At 38.5% G+C, this 20,245-nt stretch overlaps 2 pseudogenes; both read right to left on the reverse strand.

Moving 5' to 3' along the window:
* Positions 1–15,172: 15,172 nt before the first annotated feature.
* Positions 15,173–17,056, reverse strand: LOC148696306 (uncharacterized; annotated as a pseudogene).
* Positions 17,057–17,635: 579 nt separating this feature from the next.
* LOC148696307 (uncharacterized) lies at positions 17,636–19,291 on the reverse strand (annotated as a pseudogene).
* Positions 19,292–20,245: the final 954 nt, after the last annotated feature.

The following is a 20,245-nucleotide window of genomic DNA, read 5'->3' on the forward strand; positions in this document are numbered from 1 at the left end:
TTTAAATGGAAGTGTGGATGCCATGATAATAAGTAGCTAAATATGACTTACAATGTTGTCACAAAGTCATTGGGAAGATTGTTAAGTTGAAAAATATGGTCAACCAAATATAAAATGGAAGAATGGAAGTAAAAGAAGTTTGGCTTAAGTGTATAGAATCTCAACATTTGGCATTGTGGATTTTTTATTTTTTGTAAACTTGGAAATCTATTTTTAGGGCAAAGATGCCACAATGTATAAGGAAAGCTTATAGCGAGGCAAACACATAGCTAAGCAAGCAAAAAACTGAGCAGTGTAGGGAGGTACAATAGTGAAGAAGCTGTAACAATGCTAAAACGTCGCCCTTGCACTGCTGATACAAAAACTTAATGAGGACAAGATAAACCATCATTGTTCAGAACATGCACCAACGAAGATAGGGGTCAGTCAACCTAAGTAACATCACACATCTCAGAATTTCTTGCCGACGCTAGTGAGTCCGCTACCATATTGGTTGATCTTGGAATCTAAGACCAACGACAATCTTGGAAGGACTCCCCCAAGTATTTGGCTTTCACCAATGTAGGAAAGGTCTCCCAACTACCAATTTCCATCAAATTTGATAAGCAAGAGATGGATTCAAGGGAATCATATTCAATGATTATCGACATGTGACCCAAGAAGGCACCTAACCTACACCCACAAAGAAACACCATGGCTTCAGACGTCGAAACATTTGGTGCCCTGATTGAATACCTTGTCGCTGCCACAAACACGCCCCACGTAGCTTGCATCACAACCCCAACAAAGCCAGATTTTGAGAAGGGGGAAGGTTGAAGGAAACTAGCGATCACATGAACACTCTCACCAGAGATACCGAGGTAAACTCGTCGCTTCCGAAAATGCGCCCACCGAGTTAGATATTGCCATCAAAACCTGTGTTGGGTTAATAGCCTTTTGGTTGAGCACAAATTTACATCTGGTTTTCCAAATATGCCAACAAGTGAATGCCACATGCAACATTATCCAATATCTTTCCTTAGTGGACCCGAGATTGGATTTGTTGACAAATTGCAGCCAAAGCACCCATGTTGGTATGCCATTTCTGTCGATTTTATAGTTTAGCACACCACCAAACCAAATTGTCTCCACCCAAGGATAGAGGAAGAAAGGATGTTCAACTGATTCATCCTGATTATGGCAGATTGGGCATGTCGGGGAGGGGGTGGATCTCCTTCTAAACAAGTCAGCCATCGTCGCTAATGCATTATGCAAAGTTTTCCACATAAAGTTACGAATCTTCGAGGGGGGACTTTCAACTTCCAAGTAACCTTCCACAACCGCTCCGAAACTGGTCGGGAAAAGGAAAGATAGTGATCCATCAAGGAGAGAGACCTCGAGTGCGCGCAATGATACCTCGACTTGATCGAGTACCTTCTATTTTTGTTTGCTGGCCAAAAGATCCCCAACTTGCGTCTCCAGAATCATTAATTGTTCATCTGCAAATAGGAAAGAATGAAGGAAGTTGATATCCCAATCTTAAGTTACAAGACAAATGAGAGAGCTCACCCGAGTATTTCTAGTCACATTGTCGCTTGGAGTGGGGTGCCTCATAGGGAGGGATAGGATCCATCTATCCACCTAGACCTGAACATGCCGCCCACCCATAATCTGTTAATGCGACCCCTGCAACAACAAATTATTTCCCACAAGTAGGCTTGTCCATGCCCACGAGGCCCGATTCCCTTTTCGAGCATCAAGGAATGAGTAGTTTAGAAAGTACCAGGCCTTCAGGACCCTAGCCTAAAGTGAACTCAGGTCACAAATCAACTGCCAACACTACTTGGTAAGAAATGCATTGTTGAACGCTTGAAAGCTCTTGAAGCCTATACCCTCCATTTGCTTAGGTAGGCCTAAGGTGTCTTTCGATACCCAATGGATTTTTCGCTCCCCACCAACTTGTCTCCACCAGAAGCTCAATATCATTGCATCCATCTCATTGCAAACCACCGTAGGAAATTTAAAAATATTCATAGGATAAGTAGGAATAGCCTGAGCCACGGCTTTAATCATGACTTCCTTACCCGCTTGTGACAAGGTACTTTGCTTCCATCCTTGTATTTTCCCCATAAGTCTACCCTTCACATAAGTTAAGACCCCGTCTCTTCAATCGACCCTAGATGGCAGGGACACCTAAGTGCCCGGATCAGTCACCACGGGCATGCCGATAACACCACCCAACTCCTCAAAAACAGTCGTCGGTAAATTGGCATCGAAGAACGCACTAGATTTGTGCAAATTGACTTCTTGTCCCGAGGCAGAGCAATATGCCTCAAGTAATTGGACCAAATTACTACAGTTCTTCCTATCTACCGTAAGAAAGATCAGTGTGTCATCACCGAAGACAATGTGGGAAATAACCGGCCCTGCACACTCATTTTTACATCATCCAGTAGCTTATTATCAACAGCCACTTGGATCATCCAAGAGAGGACCTCGTTAACCATGAGGAATAGGTACAGAGGTAAAGGGTTCCCTTAACGAAGACCTTTTGAAGAAGCAAACTTATTTCCAGGTTGTCCATTGAGAATGACAGTGAAGTTTACTAAGGTAACATAGCCTATGATAAGCTTCCGCCACATAACATTGAACCCTATTTTATCCATAATCGCGCCGAGGAAGTCTTATTCAACCCTATCGTAAGCTTTATGCATGTCTAACTTGATGCCAAGTTCAAACTTTCTTTTGTCTTCCGAAGTTTAAGGAAATGAAAAAGCTCATGGGCAATCCCAATATTATCCTGAATTTATCTTCCCACAACAAACGCATTCTACATAGGGGAGATAAGATCCGGCATAAGAGGTTTAAGCCTATTTGCAAGAACCTTTGATAAAACTTTGTAGGAATAGTTGCATAAACTTATAGGCCGGAATTGCAACACCGATTCCGAATTTTGTACCATTGGAATCAACACGGTATGTGTTGAATTGAGCCAACTTGGGCTGCTTGCCTCATTCACCATGTCTCGAACCAGGTCATTGATTTCCCCCCACAATGTTTCACCATTTCCAAAACCGATGACATAAGAGACTTATTCATCCTCCCCGAAAATGTCGAGTTAATGCAATCTAAGATTAACCCCCAATCTCTACTCCCCCCCCCCCCCCCGGGGGGACTGAAGATGTTAATGAAATGCTCATCCACCAACTTCCATACTCGACTGGGGTTCTCCTCCCAAGATTCGTTCTCATCTCTAACTTTCAGCACTTTATTCTTCCCGCGTTTTTGCATAGTAGATTGGTGGAAAAACATGGTGTTGGCATCACCCCTCCGAAGCCATTTAACCTAAGACCTTTGCTGCCAATAGCATTCCTCTTGTGCCCATAGTCTATCAATTTTCCTGGACTTATCCTTGATCTCATCAATGTTTGCTCCCCAATTATTTTGCAATTCCCCAAGTTGGTCGAGAAGTTTGTCAATTTGCCTTCCCCTCATTTTAAACTTGTTTCAGCTCCACTTGATTAGTTGAGAGTGACAATCATTAATTTTCTATAGCCATCTAGCTGAAGCTTCCCCTCCTATTGGTGTTCCCATCATCTTCTCACCAGCTCTTTACACTATTCCTCCTTTGCCCAAAAGGCTTTAAAACGAAACAAATTTCTACTACTTCTTACCCCCGGATCAGTTTAGATAATGATTAGACAGTGACCCGACTCCAAAATTGTCTCATGGGTAACTGTGGTATTTAGCCATAAGTCCTACCAGAGGGCCGCTATCAATTCGCTCTTCCACCAACTCCTTATTTCTAATGCTTATCTAAGTAAAAGCTAGACCATTGAAGTCCAAATCCATTAATTCTGTGGAGTTCATGAAATCCTCCAAGTATCGATGCCGATTATATAAAACCTCAGTCCCTCCCAACTTCTCAGAATCCCAGATGAATTCATTAAAGTCACCTCTGCAAAGCTAAGGGATACTCAATGGAGTGAACTGAGAGTTCATCCAACCAAAAAAAAAAAAAAAAACAGCTTCACCAACCTCGCGCATCCACACATCAATAATATTATTTGAAGAAAAAGTAACTTAAACCTCCACCGAATCATCCCACCACAAACTTCGCCCACCTGCCTTCTCGATTGGAGGCACATTAAACCCACTCGAAAACCCTATATGCCTCCTCACTCCATCAATTTTATGATCCTTCATTTTTATCTCCGATAGAAAGATCATAGAGAACTTATGCTTTCTAATTAGCCCATGTAAGGCTCGAACTATCGTGTTTGACCTAAGACCACGACAATTCCAAAATAAGTGTTTCATGGAGAGTGTGCAGCTATTGCAAGCCAGCCGCCACCACCCTGGACAGATTGCCCACTCTTCTTGCCAGGATCACTCTCTTCTCTAGTTCTGAGGCCTCATCCATTTAATCCCACATGTCTTGATACTCAATTAGGATTTCTTGCAGTTCCTCTTTAATATAAATAGTTTTTTCCATCATTAAACATCTTTCCTTGATACTCATTTTTCTCATCTTCTCTGTCGCTTTTCCTTTTCTTTCTTCCCTGCTTTCGATACACTTGATCTTCTTCTGTGGAGATGGCGCCATTTCTAAATGTTGGAGGTCTGCTTCCCTTTTCATATGGCTGGCCTCAGTCTCTTCACTATTAGGATCCGTCAGTTCCTTCATGTGGGCCTTAACTGTATTAGGACTAGGATTCTCTCCACTCGGTAAGGTAGAGTTTTCTTCATTGATCTCTAGAATCATGATCGTCTGCTTGTTCCCCTATTGATGGGTGGTTGTGGGGAGCATAGAGGCCCGTAGCCCAGAAAGACCTGGCTTGTTCTGTGGGGTATTATCCATTGAGGTGGAAGGCTCCTCGTCCCATCCACAGTTCTTTGACGCCTATGCCATCTTTTCCGCCCTTTGTTTGATTGAAATGCCATATCCCTGTGGTCGGGGTCCATTGTTGCTACTATCTTTCCCATTCTTTTCCGACCCTATAGCACTCACATTTCTCTGGGATGTTGGCTTTGGGCCAATTCTCACTGCACCTACAGGTTTCATTTCCCCCACACCTATAGTAAGAGGTCTATTAGTCTCCACCACGTCCCGAATTGGAGCCGTTTTGGTCCATTCTCCAAAGCTAGCCGTACCTCCCTTGTTTGGCTATTACGAATAGTCATATTTTGCGTGACCTATCTTTTCGCATCAGTAACAAAAGTCTTGTAGATATTCATAACGAAACTCCACCCAAGTATCTTTATTACTCTCCTTTCCCAGCCAACATCCATTTATTAGAGGATTCGTGATGTTGATAGTGATCTTAGCTCAGAGAAATCCTCGAGCTTTGGCCGGATCTTTGAGCTCAATAAACTCCCCAATATCCTCTGTAAATCTTCGAACATTTGCTTTCGAGGTGAGGCATAGGGGGACCCCCTGATTTGTACCCAAAACGGGACCATCTCTATCTTAACTTCCTCTAAGGCGAGTTCCGAAGGCCATCTCTTGATAGAAAAGTTATGTTTCATCATTATCCATGGTACCTGGGTTAGAGTTTTTGTTGCTATGCTTTCATCTTGGGTAGTTATGATATAAGTATTCTCTCTTACCCACTTTATTTCTACCTCCCCAAATTCTCTCCAAGATGATCGTAGAATATTCCTGACCCCCATTTGTTCAAATTCTTGTTCACCAGATCCGCACCCACCAATTTCATTCCTTGTTCCATTGACGACAGATCCATTGATTGTTTTAGATGGACCACCAACTCATCCATTTATTGGTGTGCCGTTTGTCTCTTGGTGTCCGTGTAGGTTGGTCTATTTGAACAGATGTGTACGAGAGATAGACAGTAGAAGCCCTCCCCAAAATTGAAGTTGGGTAAATAGTCTCCTTTTTCCTCCTAGCTCATTTTAGCTGTTCCTGTTGGAAGTATACCAAAATCAAACAAGAATTGTTAGTTGAAGTACCTATTTCTGGTGGAAAACAAATTCTTGGAGATTTTAATTGTTGACCCGTAGGTAGTTATGTCCACTATTCCCACATTTATTGCCGGAGTTGTTTGGGGACAATTATTCCCCTTGTTTTTGCCGGTTTTTCCATATCTATAGCTCGCCATAACTTTTTCTTGCCAGTTACTAGGGTAGATACCAGAGTTAAATTCCCCACTACCCTGAAGAGCCAGTTAATCAATTCAAATCTGAGAACTTAATCTAGTGGGCAGGGATTTATGGTGGGTGGTAGGATGAGATTCAACCAGATGGAGTTCAAAGCAGGGGTTGGGGGAAGTAATGAGATCTGCTTACTCAAGGCTGAGTTAAATCAGTCAGATCTGAGGGGGGTCTAGATGTCTAAAGAGGATTGATTGTAGGCAATACGAGTTGAGATCAAAAGATGATATGGGAACCCACATGTTCACACAAAAGAGATGAGTACTTGCACTTTGGAGGACTCTCATGGATGAGAGCATGATAAGTGTATGAAAGGAAAAGAAAGAAACAGAGGAAATGAAGGAAAAAAGGAAAGGAAGAAAGAAAAGAAAGAAGAGATATGCAGGAGAAAATACCAGTGAGCCAGTAGTGGCGAAGCTAGGAATAGTCGGGATGACGGGTGGAATTTAAAATTGTACAAAGTCCAGAAACATGTAGACAATCAAATCCTTTTAGATAGTTGACAATATTAATGTTGTTTATAATGCATCAATATAAAGAAGTTACAATTGTTGCCGATGATTTTCATGTCAAGGAAACATCGTATAATAGGCTCATTATTAATAAAAGCAAAAACATATATCTCAATGTAAACAATCAAGCTATTACTCAATCATTGATCTCTCATTTTGTTATGCATTAGTGTTTTGAAAATATTCATAGCAAAAAAATACTCTATTCACCGAAGTAATTATAATCAGTAACATTAATACTAATATAAGAAGCTTATACACTAACTAGCTTTCCCACCTTCCAAACATGCATATTTGAATAAGGTTGGCTCCAATAGAGAATATGATGCATTTTCCATTCTTCACAATAAAAAACTGTGCCACGTCAAATACTTGCCAAAAAAAAACAAGTTTTTTTTACTTCTAAAATTACTATTTTCTTATTGTATATCCGTTCAACCCCGTTAAGACTACAATATTTAAACATCTTTAAACTAATATCAATTTTCTAGAACCCACGTGTTCTTTGCATCCACCATCCTTTCCTATCTTGTTTTCACTTCATCCTCTCCGTGTAAGTTTCAACACTCTCTCTCTCTAGCACTCTCTCTTTTTCTCCGTCTAAGTTCCAACTTTCTACAACCGACATGCGGCATATTGCTGTAGGGCAACATCAAACCTTCCAAAGACGACCACAAGTTCTGCCAAAAAGATCATAGGGGCTAGGTATTAAAAAAAAATTACGCAGTATCAACAAAGCGCTGCAAACCAGAAGCAAAACTAGATTCTGACAGGCTCGAAAGATCAGAGGGGTGGAATCCTCGCTCTCGGCGATTTCTGACGAGCGGAGGGGCAGCCGCCCCTCATTATCCCTTTGTAGCTTTGTCATTGTGAGCTAGGCAAGAGAGAAAAGAGAAAACAATGAGAGTTATTTTGTATTTCTATTATTTGAAATAATGAAAGAAAGTACTACTGTTGCCCGAGGATGTAGGCACACTTACCGAACCTTGTAAATATTGTGTTTTATTTACACTTTATATTCCACTGCACACATATGTTTAATTTCACAGCACGTTATTAACACGAGAAGCTCTCATGTCGGTGGAAAACTCAACGCCATAAATCCGGTGAAGCACTGCCTACCTCGTACCTCTATTGGCTGAAACCTCACAGATAAAAAAATCCTTTTAGTTTATCTTCATACTTCTATATGATTAATTTTCTTAAAGCAAATATACATCTGATTATATAACTATTATTTAAAATAAAAAAAAATCCTTTGCCTTGAGTCAGTTATATCACTTGGATAATATAACCGATCATCACTTTATAATTTTGTGATGGATTATAATAATCTTGTGTGGGTTATGAATACAGCACATGATAAATTTGTGTAATTCAGAGCCTCTCTTTGCAGAATGATCCACCAAAACTTTACGCTGGTATATTGGAAATAATTTCTCTTACTCTTCAGAACCACATGTATTGTATTGTATGACTATATTTTGTTATTACGTGTCTGTACTGACAATAATTTTCTAGGTTTACAAGTTTATACTCATGTCTGTTGGTGCAAACATACCAGTATGTATAAATTAAACTATAAGTCCTTTATCCCACAAAAAAAAAAAAAAAAAAAAAAAAAAGGAAAAAAAAAAAGAAAACTCTCTGTCCTTTAGAGTTTGTGTCCGTGATGACAAAGCCAAGGTGCACAGGTATGGTTGTTTTTAATTGGTATGATTGTTTGATTTTATTGATGCACAAAATCAGGTCGATCTTAGACTAACGTAAATCCGACTGTAAATCACACAAACGCATAAGAACATACAGATATATCGTGGTTCACCCCAAGTTGGGGCTACGTTGACACTGGTGTCGATATGATGATCATTACACTATGTTAAATGTGGCTTACAATGTACGTGGAGACTATAGTGGCTAGGGTTTGCTCCCTTTGCTATTCATTGCCCTTTCTCCAAGTAAGGGCAAAGGATCTTTTTTATAGAATAAGGGTTTCCTTCACCTCCTACATACATCATGGGTTTCGTCATGAGGCCCAAATACTAAGGTCAATGTATGGTACAACATGAGTCATTCAAGTCTTTAGTCAAGATAGTCTTTTGGCTAGAGATTTCAAATCTGCGGGCCGAAATGACTATATGTTGTCCAGAATCGATGACATGAGGCGGTGCTCAACGTGAAGCAATACTCAGCTAGAGGTAGCACAAGTTGCAAGGCTGCTTGGCTAGAGGCTGTGCTCGCGGCGAGGAGGTTACTCGGCTAAAGGCTAGACGGCTTGGCTCGTGGCGTTCCTCATTGTGAGTATGCGTATATGTGAGTGTGTGCTCAATATGAGTAAACTCTTGACATGACTCAGGTTCGCTTGACGGGTTCGCATATTGGGTCTATGTGTCGGGTCCACTGGCCACACGTCGGGTCTTTGAGTTTTGGGCATACGTAAGGTCTTTGAGGTGGGTCCATGAGTTGGGGTCCGAGCTCAGACATGTCCAAGCTTGTGGGTGTCCAATCTCGTAAGTGCCCGAACGAATGGGTGTCCGAGCTCGCGGGTGTCTGAGCGCATAGGTGTCCAAATGAGCAAGTGTCAGAGCAAGCGGGTGTCCGGTCAAACAAAAGATCACCGTTCGGACTAAATCTTTGTCACCATAAGCATGTGGCTCATCTATCTATAACTTTGTATAATGGACCGTGCCATGAACAACCAAAGTTATGTCACCCTAACATTCAAATAATAAAATGTGTAATTTGGTCAGACTTGCTACTTGTTATGGGAAATAGTCATGTGATAAACCATTAATAATAAGGAAAATTAATGAAAATGAATTGAAAAATATAACTTTTCGTTAAAGTAAACAGAATCAGAAACTTTTCGTTAAAATTTCTTAATAATAATGTAAAACATAATATTATAACATGTCATCTCGTTCATTTAGGCAATAGTGCAATTTATATAATAGTAATAAAATAATAAAAGTAGTAATGATGGTATATGATGTGACCCGGCATTGTAAGCGATGGCATAGCAGTAGTCATGTATGAAAATAACTATAATAAAATATTTAAATAATCAATATAAAATAATTAAGAAAGTTAAAAAATAAAGGAAGATAAAGATGCTCTTATCTTCTTCGTGAGTTTTTCCCAGACAACATGTACGGCATGGCTGGAAATTTCAGAGGAGCTGCCTCTGACGAGCTTGCAGCACCGACCTCGACCTGGGTTTGATGCCGGCGGTTTCGCCTGGGTTTTGTAGGCCGACCCACGGTGGTGCGGTTGGAGGGAAGCCGATACCTGCGAGCTGGTCACGGCTGCAAGTTACAGCTTGGGTGAGCAACGGCTGCGATTTGGAAGAAGGGGCTTGATTGGGTCTGCAGCCTCATCCTTATGACCCGCGAAAATTCCCAAAAATAATGAGTGGGTGTTTTTGTTTCGTACGTTGATGGCAAACCCTAAATCCCTAATTCCTAATTTTAAATCAAAATGGGTGGGTGTTGAGGAAGCAGTAGCAGTTTAGAACCACAGAGAGAGAAGGAACCGCTTCTCAGCTTCCTTAGTAGATTCCTGAAAGAGGAAGAAAGGAACACGAGCTAGGCTTTCTTGGGTTCACGGTGGACAATGGTGGTTGTGCTGGTTACACAATGGAGAGATGAGGGAAAATCGACATAGCTTTCATATCGATTCCCACAGACGACGTCACAAAATTGGGTCGATCTTCGATCAACATAAATCCGATCGTGAATTACACAAAGATATATTGTGGTTCATCTCAAGTTGAAGCTACGTTCATACTAGTGTCGATATGGTTTCATTATGTTAAATGTGGGTTACAATGTACATAGAGACTATAGAGGTTAAGATTTGCTCTCTTTGTTATCCTCTGCTCCCATAAAGTGAGGGTGAAGGATCCCTTTTATAGAATAAGGGTTCTCTTCATCTCCTACATACATCAGGGATGAGGTCCAAATACTAAAGCCTAATGGTACAACAGATTTCAATGATGAGGACCTGGGGCCCAGTCTCGCTAACCATTACGCTTATTAAAATTGATTTCTTGACCATGTTTTTATGAAGTGATTCCATTAAGAGAATCAAACTGATATGCAGTATTACATTAGTTTAGAGAATCCCATTATTTAAAATGGAAGATTGAGTGGCTTCATGATAAGACAAATCATGTCTTGATAGGGGAAGATGCAAATTGTGGCATCATTGGAGATTATTGAAGCCAGGATTAGGGTTAAGTGCTTAAATCCCTAGCTGAATTTTGGTCGATCGGTTTCTGCATATCATTGGGAAAATGCTTTCTGCCCATGTAATGTGGTGAGAAAACAAAAATGGAAAGATGAATCTGCCATGTGAGATTCAAACTTCAAAGGAAAGGCATGTCATGTGAATTGTCTACGTTTGGCAGTGCATTTAACCTCTCCGATTAGTCACCACCAGCCTTGAAGTTGAAGCTCTTGAGAAAAGCATATGTACGTGGGTTGGCGGGTGCTCATTTTGGACAAAGCCCGGAGAAAGAAATGAGATGAGTAAATGAATAGGATTGCCAAACTGAGATGTTTCTTATGGAATAAAGTCCATATTTAAATTTCAGTTCTAGGTGTTTTCGACATTTGAGTTTATCAAATAATTAGGCATGAGGGCATGAAGGATTTCCTCTTACACCAATGAGTTAAAGTGTTGGGCTTTTTCGTAAAATGAATGACTAGACACGGAAATGCTGCTTATTCAGTAAGCATACATAATTGAATTAGACAAGATGATGATTATTAAGTACGCATATGAATTGGATGCACATAGTCATTGTGTTGTTTATTCATAGTTAAGAGCATCCATATGTACTAGATGAATTCAATGATACTAACTAATTGAATTTTTTACAATGTGAAGTCAAAGTACATAAGTGGAAATACATGCAGTGAAATAAGAAAATCCTCAAACGAAAGTACTTGCACAATCGGGATAGGAAGCATATTGGCTTCAAAATTTTGTAGGGTATAATCCTATGCATGTACTGTGATGGTTTGCAAATAAGGCAAAGAACAAATTAGAAAGAGTAATTTGCATGTAAAAGAGATAATAAGTAATATCTCTTATTATGAATGACTTTTAAGGTGTGAAAGGTTAGAGATCTCTTCAAATACCTTAAATGTGAGAGAAGTCTACTTCCTAGCAAATTACTTATTAGTACGTTCGAACATATGTTTCAATGACTCTCCAATGAAATTTGTTCCATGCATGATGGAATATTTTGGCCAACATTAGAAATAATCAACCTAAATGGTACCAAATATTAAAGGTTAATTTGACTAGAGAGTAAGTTGATCATTTAGGGGAATGAGGCTAAAACCAACATAACTAATGAATCAATTGGGTGGAAACCTACCTTAGTTGATTAGAGATCCCATGGTCTATGTTCAATAGGCAAACTAGTTGGGTAGGATTCAAAGAAGTTAACACACTATATACCTCATTCCTATGGTGGAAGAAGTGTATTGTTTGCGGAAGTTTTAGGATATATATTTATACTTAATGACACTATGATAGGATTAAAAGCACACCACAAAGTAGCACACAAATGTCCTATTGATTTTCCTTATTAACACTAAGATTCGTCAATTGTAGCATATGAAAATAAGGGTCTTTCCAGCAGAAGATTGTTTTATCGAACTAAATGTCACAAAAACTGGGTTACTGTCCCTACTGACCAGCCACCGAAAAATAATTATTAGACTGACTTATACTAATCTAAAGTTCACGAAATTTTATATGAAACACTAGACACATAGAGCTACACTCACACAAATTTTTGGGAATTTTGGAGTTGATTTGCTATTTAAATTAAATCGAACAAAAACAGGGCAAAAACATATTTTAAGTAGTTCACAAATTAAGAAAAACGAGTTAGGGGAATTGCTATCCACCACCAAATAATCATGCAAACATGTTATGAAAAACGAGTTGGCTCAATATTAGAACTCAACCTATTACTCTTTCTTATGTAGTATGTTAAGATAATGGCGTTTTCAACTTAACTTAGTCTCTAACATGCAATCTAGAATGACGTGTTCATAGATTTAACAAATAAAAATCATTGAGAACGAAAAGAGTTTGAGTCATCACAAGGCATCGTAAGTACTAGTGTTATCTTACTTATCCTAGAAATTGGTTCACATGTTAATCGCAATTAACAAGTAGTACTCTAGAACATATGTAGGTTGTCATTTGACAAGGGCAAGCACACACATATTCATAGCATTAGAATCCTAGATATGCTTACTAAGTATGCATCCGTAGAAATGGCCATGACTTCTTCTAGAAAAATGATATTAACAATCTGCAAAATATTCTAGAAAATAGACATCTGTAGCTTTCCAAGCATATAAGGTTCATTCTCAAATTCATTCTGACCTGTCTGCAACTTGCTTCCAAAGTCAGCTAATCTACATAGGCAGTTTTGACGAATTTGTTACTTAAAATCCCACTTGTGCTATTTTTCTTTTCTTTGCTTGACAAATCCTACAAAACACAAAAACAAAGTAAATAGCTAAAAAATATAAGGAACTAACTAAGAAAAGACAAGTGAATATAATATAAAATATATATAGATATTAGCTTATCAAATACCCCCACACTTAGTTTTTGCTAGTCCTCGAGCAAAACAAAGAAAACATGAAAAAGTAGCAACATGAAAGACATTAGCTCCCCACTATGTAACCCTCATAGAATTTCATTCAAGAAAACAAATCATCAAGAACCTTAGTTAGCACCAAACAAGCTAATCCAAGCTCATCTTCCTTATTCAAATGTTAACAGCGACCTTTTAATCATCCTTGAAGTGTAGTGTGTGTAATAGCCATGCTAATGCAATTTCAAGTTTTTTTTTGTTTTTTTTTAAAACACCACATGCAAACTAGTGACCTTCTCACGGGACATATACTCAATCACACATATGTTTAGTTTAACATGTTTCGCTCAAAGAATCAAATATGAAAGATCTACCATAAGCTTGCATAAAGATCTCATCTCCACAATCATAATTGCAAAACTAAAATCAAGAGGACTTTTATTGGATATAATGAGGCTTAGGGAGAGGGTTATATAAATGAAAGGATAGGTAAACACAAGTTCCAAGCTACATTGCAAGCAATTCTCTTGTTGAGATCTATAAGAACTCAAGCTCTCCAATCACACCCCCAAACTGAAACTTAAAAACCTTTTTATTTGCTTTGTATACAGTTTTTCTTTTTCATCTTCTTCTTCTTCTTCTTTTTTTTTTTTTTTCTAGAACCAATTTTCGCACATAACTAAATACAAACATGAAATACCCCAACACTTATTCTTTTGCCAAACTCCTTCAAAGTACTTCACAAACATTTCTCATAAGACAATCTCAAATTGCTCACTAGCTAGCTTGGAAAGGTTAAGGAAAAATGTGTAAGGTATAAGGGTAGACATATCTGGTGAAAAGAAATAAAAGGCTAAACATATATGGCTCAAATTGGCAATCTAATGATATCATTTTTCTTTAGGAAACATACTTATTTGGGCCATGGTGATAAACCTAATTCCTCTATCATTTTCAAGTTCATGCAATCAATGACAAACATTTCGAATGATCGTTACGCAAGTTCTAGAGATGTAAGTCACATAAGTTCATCACACATGAAAGAATAGGAGTGTATGAAAAATGCACACACTTTCAATAGGCTCAAAAACTCACATAGGCTGTATATGGTCACTATATTCACATATGAAGCTTTAAGTCATGCTTTAGTTTCACATCAAAAGGCTATGTACATTTGGTTTTTCAAAGATGATAAAATATGTACAAGGCTAACAAGAGAATAAGGAATTTCACCCAACACATGCTTACTAAGTTCTTGATCACCGTGGTTCAAATTCAATCCAATTATATCATTGGGACGGGAAACTAATAAAATCTAATTCAAAACAATAAAGAAAATAAGACTATTTTTTTTGGAATTTCACATCTTCCAAATTTTCTCTTTTTTTTGGGTTTTTATTTTTTATTTTTTTTAGAGTCAACAAAACTAATTAACAAAACAAAAAGCAACAACAAGGAAACAAATGAAACCAGTTCTAAGTCAAAGGGACGAAAATTTTCAATTTGGTCATTTTTTCAATCCTTACCCCCAAACTTAAATTGGACATTGTCCCCAATGTCAGAAAACACAATAATGCATAAAATAAAAATAAAATAAAATAAAAAGAAACAAAATAAAGCATTTGGATTGAAAACTTCCCCAATTTGCAGTAAAATCAAACAATGACCCCCAAACTTCAATTTTGCAATAAACTCCAATGGTGGACATAACCAAATGTTCCTACAAAGAAAATAAATAATTTAGTTTAGCACGCAAGAAAATTCAGAAAAAGCAAACGAAAATTTGAAAATGACATAAAAAGACAATGAATAGAAATATTGGGTTGCCTCCCAATAAGCACTTGCTTTTACGTCCGCAACCGGACGGTACCAAGAGTAATAATCAAAGGGGAGATGGTTCTTGGAGGGGTACAACTTCCACATCATGCTCCGCAAAAGACTCATAATATGGTTTGAGTCTATGCCCATTCACTTTGAACATGTTTCCGGTCTTCGCAATTTGGATTTCCACTGCACCATGAGGAAAAATATTAGTTATAACAAACGGACCAACCCATCGAGAATGAAGCTTACCTGGAAATAACTGAAGGCGAGAATTAAATAGAAGAACTTTCTGTCCAATGGCAAAGCTCTTCCTTGATATCATCTTGTCATGAAATGCCTTTCATTTCTCCTTGTATATTCGACTAGACTCGTATGCATCATTCCGGATTTCATCTAACTTATTCAATTGAAGCTTCCTCTGCTGTCCAGCAACACTCATGTCCATGTTGTAGGCTTTGATCGCCCAATAAGCTTTGTGTTCTAACACTACTAGAAGATGACATGGTTTCCTATAAACTATCCGAAATGGGGACATTCCAATAGGAGTCTTGTAGGCAGTCCTATAAGCCCACAATGCATTGTTCAAGTGCATGCTCCAATCCTTCCTACAAGGACTCACAGTTTTCTCCAAAATTTGCTTCACCTCACGGTTTGATACTTCTGCTTGACCACTAGTTTGCGGATGGTAAGGTGTAGACACCTTATGTGTGACATTGTACTTCCTAAGCAACGCTTCAAATGTTCGATTGCAAAAGTGACTCCCTCCATCGCTAAAGATTGCTTTAGCTGTCCCAAATCTTGCAAAGATGTTAGTCTTAATAAAAATTAAAACAACTTTTGAATCATTAGTTTTGGTGGCTTTCGCTTCCACCCATTTAGAAACATAATCCACAACCAATAAAATGTAAAGAAGACCATTTGAAGATGGAAAAGGTCCCATGAAATCAATGCCCCACACATCAAAGATCTTAACAATAAAAATAGGGGTTTGTGGCATTTGATTTCTTGGGCTAAGTTACCACAATCACATGTTGCACAAAACTCGTATGCATCCTTAAATAAATTAGGCCAATAAAAACCACTCTTTAAAACCTTAAGGGCTGTCCTCTTTGCTCCAAAATGGCTGCCACATGCATAAGAATGACAAAAAGTTAGAATAGATTTAAACTCAGATTCAGGGACACACCTTCTAATCAATTGATCAGGGCAATATTTCCACAAATAAGGATCATCCTACTCGTAGTATTTGGCGGTTTTGACAAGCTTATCTTTCTGAGCACGTGGAAAATCATCCGGAATCTTTTTGGTGACCTTGTAATTGATAATATCTACATACTAAGGGTCAGTGACCTTTAATGAAAACAATTACTCATCCAGAAAACTCTCACGTAAAAGGATGAGATCTTCCTGTGTGTTAGAATGCACAAGTCTGCTAAGATGTTCTGCTACAACATTCTCACTCCCATTCTTATCCTTAATCTCCAAGTCAAACTTTTGAAGCAGAAGTATCCATAGAATAAGTCGTGTTTTTTGCATCTTTTTTTGTGAGTAGATACTTCAAAGCTGCATGGTCAGAAAACACAATAACTTTAGTTCCAATCAGATAAGATCTAAATTTTTCTAAAGCAAATACAACAGCTAAAAGCTCATTCTCTGTTGTTGAATAATTCAACTGTGCATCATTGAGTGTTCGTGATGCATAATAGATGACATGTGGCACTTTGTTGACATATTGTCCTAGAACTGCATCGACGACATAGTCTAAAGCATCGCACATTAACTCAAAAGGTAAACTCCAATCTGGTGGCATAATCACATGAGCCGTGGATAACAACTCCTTAAGCTTGTTGAATGCTACCACACACTCTTCATTCATATCAAATGTTACATCCTTTTGAAGCAAATGGCATAAGGGTCTAGAAATCATTGAGAAGTCCTTCATAAACCTATGGTAGAAACATGCATGTCCAAGAAAAGAACTAACCTCCGTGACAGTATTAGGGAGGGGTAAAGAACTAACAAGTTCTACTTTAGATTTATCAACTTCAATTCCATTTTCAGATATGATATGCCCTAGAACTAATCTATGAGAAACCATGAAATGACATTTTTCCCAATTTAAGACCAAATTAGTTTCTTGACAACGTTTTAAAACTAGGGACAAATTATGTAGGCATGTATAAAAAAAATCACCATAAATTGAAAAATCATTCATAAACACTTCAATTATTTTCTCAATCATTTCAGAAAAGATACTTACCATACACCTTTGAAATGTGGTTGGGGCATTGCAAAGTCCAAACGACATCCTCCGGTATGCAAATGTGCCAAATGGACATGTGAAAGTCGTATTTTCTTGATCCTCTAAAGCAACTGCAATTTGATTATATCCAAAATATCCATCAAGAGAGCAATAATGAGAATAACCAGCTAAACTTTCTAACATATGATCAATGAATGGAACTGGAAAGAATTCTTTGCGTGTGGTACTGTTTATCTTCCGATAGTTTGTACAGACTCTTCAACTATTTTGCAAACGTGTAGGCACTAGCTCACTAGCTTCAATCTTAACAACTGTGACTCCGGATCGCTTCGGAACTACTTGAACAGGGATTACCCACTTGCTGTCCTAGATAGGATATATGATGCCAACATCAAGAAGTTTGATAACCTCTTTCTTGACGACCTCCTTCATGAGTGGGTTCAAACGGCGTTAAGCTTCGCTTGTTGATTTTGCACCTTCCTCCAACAAAATCCTATGCATACATGTAGCTGGATTTATACCTTTGATATCTGCAATGCTCCAAGCTATGGCAGTTTTGTGATCCTTTAGTACCCGGATCAGTTTCTCCCCCTCTTCTGCTGTGAGTTGTGATAATACGATGACCGGTAATGTTTCATCCTCTCCCAAAAAATGCATACTTCAAATGTTCAGGAATCGATTTGAGCTCCAATTTGGGTTCTTGAATCATAGAAGGAAGAATTTTTTCGTTAGAAGTAGGAAGAGAAATAAAATAGGAAGAAAACTTACCGCGAATTGGTGAAAGAGACTCAAGGGCTACCACTGTCTGGATTAATTCTTCTTCAATGTGCTCAGAATAATTAAGTTTTCCATGTACAATGCTATGCACTAACGTCTTCTCTAAATTATCTTGTTCCACACCTTCATTAAAACAATCTTGCACAAAATAGTCAAACATATTAATAGAAAAACAAGATTCAAAATCACTAGGGTACCTCATAGCATTGAAGATTTTGAACTTGACGTCTTCTCCATCAATTTCCATGGTTAAGGTACCATCGTAGACATCAATCTTTGTACACGCCGTTCTAAGGAATGGTCTTCCCAATATAAGAGGAAGTGTAGTAGGCATAGGGTCATGTTCCATCCCAAGAACAAAAAAGTCAGCAGGAAAAATAAGCTCATTCACTTGCACAAGTACATCCTCCAATAGGCCTTTGGGATATCTATTTGAACGATCTGCCAACTGAATTACTACCTTTGTTTCCTTCAAGTCTCCAAGGTTTAGTGATTCATACACTGAATATGGCATCAGATTGATGGATGCCCCTAAATCACACAATGTTCTCCCAATCTATTTCCCTTCATTACACATGGAATGGTAAAGCTATCGGCATCCTTCAACTTTGGTGGCAACTTTCTTTGCAAAACAGATGATACTTCCTTGCACAATGCCACAGTTTCTTGATCATTGAATCTCCTCTTGTTCGTACAAAGCTCTTTAAGGAACTTTGTATACTTGGGCACTTGTTTTATGGCATCTAAAAGAGGTAAGCTCAGTTGGACTTTCTGGAAAGTATCCAAGATTTCCTTATCAGTTTGCTCTTTCTTAGACTTCATAAACCTACGAGGAAAAGGAATAGGGACACATGAGTTAAATGAATTTTGAACTTCTTTACTTACCTTATCAGAATCTTTTTTGTTCAATTTTGTATCTTTATGAGACTTTTCAGTTTTTGTTGAAGCCTCATCTTGCTCAAGATTCTTGGTTTGTAGCTCCCCTTGCTCATTTATATCTTTTCTAGTCCTCTTTTGTATCATTGGCTGCTCAAAAACTTCTTTTCCACTCCTTAAAGTGACAACATTCATCTACTCCGCATTTGGATTCACCATGGTTTGGCAAGGCAACTTTCCTGGCTAGTGTTGTTGCCCCATCAAACTTGCTAACTGACCCATTCGGCGCTCAAGGTTTTCAATTGCTTTGTCGGTTTTCTGTTGATGAGATTGAGTAGAGTTAGCTAAAAAAGTAATTAAATCCTCAAGAGACTTACTTGGAGCTTGTTGTTGAGGCTGAAATGGTGTCTGCGGTCTTGCTTGAAAGAAGCCAGGTGGACAGTTATAGTTGTTGGGAAAATATTGTTGTCCGTTGTCTTGATTGTTCCGCTTTAAGTGTGGATGATCGCGCTAGCCCGCGTTATAGTTGTTGGAGTATGAATCATAATTTTGCCTTTGTTGCCCCTGAAACCCTCTTAACGCATTAGCTTGCCCAATACCACCTTGATCCATCAACGAAGGGCACATATCCGTGGCATGTCCCATCATTGAACATACACCGCACACTTGTTTTGGAGCCACCATAAGTTGTTGCACAAGATTGGTCAAGTTAGCTAATTGTAATTCAATACTAGAGTTAGCACTTACCTCGTTAACTTTCTTAAGAGGTAGCTCATCTCTCCCTCCAAATTGTCGTGTGTTGCCAGCAATGTTCTTTAGCAATGCCTTAGCATTAGTGGGTGTCTTGTCCATGAACGGTCCCCCACTTGTTGCATCAAGCATTACACGATCAGTACCACACAATCCTTCATAAAAATATTGTATTAAAAGATGCTCTGAAATTTGATGATGAGGACAAGATGCAACCAAATGTGTGAATCACTCATAGTAATCTCCAAAGGGCTCTCCATGTTGTTGTCAAATTGCACATATGTCTTTCCTTATGCTTGTTGTTTTTGTGGCAGGAAAATATTGCTCCAAGAATGCTTACTTCAGCTGGTTCCATGTGTTCATTGATCCCAGAGGTAAATTGTAAAGCCATTTCTTTGCCTTAACTTCTAATGTAAATGGGAATGCCCTCAACTTGACTTGCTCTTCATCTACATTGGTTGGTCT

The sequence above is a fragment of the Pyrus communis genome, chromosome 6 (genome assembly GCF_041283825.1).
Source record: "Pyrus communis isolate YQ-2024b chromosome 6, ASM4128382v1, whole genome shotgun sequence".
NCBI classification, from domain to species: Eukaryota; Viridiplantae; Streptophyta; class Magnoliopsida; order Rosales; family Rosaceae; genus Pyrus; species Pyrus communis.